The sequence below is a fragment of the Echinops telfairi genome, unplaced genomic scaffold, assembly GCF_000313985.2.
Source record: "Echinops telfairi isolate 266 unplaced genomic scaffold, ASM31398v2 ScPeMD7_6;HRSCAF=24_0, whole genome shotgun sequence".
Lineage (NCBI taxonomy): Eukaryota > Metazoa > Chordata > Mammalia > Afrosoricida > Tenrecidae > Echinops > Echinops telfairi.
In genome coordinates, this window is record NW_022103902.1 from 20753395 (window position 1) to 20755745 (window position 2351).

Genomic DNA, 2351 nt, shown 5'->3' on the forward strand with positions numbered 1-2351 from the left:
CTTAAACCAGACAGACATCACAAGAAAAGATGCTTCATGTTTTTTATCAATATAGATGCAAACACCATCAGCAAAATACCAGTGAACAGAATTCAACAGCACTAAAAGTGGCATACACCATAATCAAGTGAGATTGATTCCAGGAATGCAGAGATAGTTCAACATTACAATCAATGTAATGCACTCCATCAATGGAACATGATCATCTGCATGGGTGCAGAAAAGGGTAACTGAAAAATCCAATACCTTTTCTTTTATAAAAACCCCAAGAAGAAATGGATGTAAGGGAAATTTCTTAGTATCATTCAGCACATACCTGAAAAGCCAACAATCAGCATTATACTTAATGGAGAAAACTGAAACATTTCCCCATGAAAGGAGAACAATGCCCACTCTCTCACCACGTCTAGCCAATATTTCATTAGAAGTATTAGCACAATAAGATAAGAAAAGGTATCAAGATTGGAAAATAAGAAATAAAATTATCTCTAAAGCAGATTTTGTAATAAGTGTGTGTGTGTGTGTGTGTGTGTGTAATATTAAAAGGTCCACAAACTTCTAGAGCTACTAGAGATATTTAATAAAATTGTGAGAAGGTTAACAAACCTGTAAAACACAGTTGGGTTTCTATACACCAGCAATGAGAAATCTGAAAGGGAAATTAGGGAAATAAGTCCATTTAAAATAGTATCTAAGAAATTAAATACCAAGAAATAAATCTAACCAGTGACATATAGGATTCACACAATGAAAATGGTAGAACACTGTTGAAAGGGATTAAAGAATACTTAAATAATTGGAAAGATGTTCCATGTTAATGTATTGAAAAACAATATTGTTAGGATGCCAGTATTACCCAAAGTGATCTATAGATTCAATGTAATTCTAATCAAAATTTCAAGTCTTTTTACAGAATTGTTTTAATCCTCAAATTTATATAGAATGGCAAGAACATCAAAACAGCTACTTTGAAAAAGCAGAACAAAGTAGAAGAACTCACATTTCCTAATTTCTTAATGTACAGTATACCTTTAGTAATTAAAATAGATGGGTGCTGAAATAACAATAGACATAAATAAATGGAATAGAATTGAGAGTCAAGAAAGAAATCCACACATCTACGTTGAACTGACTTTTTACAAGGGTGCTAAGCACATTCAATGGGGAAAGAACAGTCTCTTCATTAATTGGTGTTGGAAAAATTGGTTTACTGCATGCAAAAAAGTGAAACAGCGCCTATGTCTCACACCATACACACACACCTACAAATAATAAGATTGACACATTAAGTGAATATTAAAACCATAAAATTATTAAAGAAATGCACGGGCAATGATATCAAGCCAGGCCTTTAACATTGGATTATTTAATATAATAATAAAATCAGAAACAGCAAAAACAAAATGAATAAATGGAATTTCATAAAAATTAAAGAATTTCAATAATCAATAGATTTTTTTTTTAATGTGAAAAGATAAGATCCTACATGGGAGATTCTTTAGCAACCACATAGCTGATTTTTAACAAAATCCTAATATCTAAATGTTGACAACTTGGAGTCCTTCAGGTAGGAGGTCCTGGGTGACTTTAGGCACCCTCAAAAACATTGTGCACAGTCCTAGCTCCGGGGTCTGCCAAATTTGTTTCCTCCTTCCATACCCGAGGCCCAAGCCACAAACATGCTGTGCTGGATCCTCGGTCAGGCCAAGAAGCACCCGAGTCTGATCCCTCTCTTCGTGTTGATTGGAGCTGAGGGCACTGGAGCTTGCCTGTAGGTCATGTGTCTGGCATTCTTTAAACCAGTTGTCAGTGGGGACAGAAAGAACAACCCAGAGCCATGGAATAATCTTGGTCCCGATGAACAATATAAGTTCTTTGCTGTGAATACGGATTACAGCAAACTGAAGAAAGAAGGCCCTGATTTCTAAATGAAATGTTTTCCCATAAAGCTGCTTAGAATGAAAGTCTTACAGAAGTAATCCACACAACTTCCCACATAACCAGGATATGGTTATCTCCTAAATGCACGAAATCATGTTGGGGTTTACACTGAATAATAAACATCTGAAACTTGAAAAAAAAATTTTTACAACTTAAAAACAGAAAGAAAACTAACTCAATCATAAAATGGGCAAAGGACTTTAACAGACATTTAGCCGCCAGACATATAAAAAAATTTTCAGCGTCATTTGCCATAAGAGAGATGTAAGTCAAACCATGTGATACTATTTCACTACCACTAGGATGACTAAGATTAAAAAGCAAGAGAAGAAAATAAATGTTGGCAAATAGATAAGGAAATTGGAGCCTTTATCCATGGCTGATGGGAATGCAGCATAGTACCGCCATTG

General features: G+C 34.7%; 1 pseudogene; it reads left to right on the forward strand.

Annotated features, from left to right (window-relative positions):
* The first annotated feature begins 1679 nt into the window (after positions 1–1679).
* LOC115868056 lies at positions 1680–1928 on the forward strand (annotated as a pseudogene).
* The last annotated feature ends 423 nt before the right edge of the window (positions 1929–2351 follow it).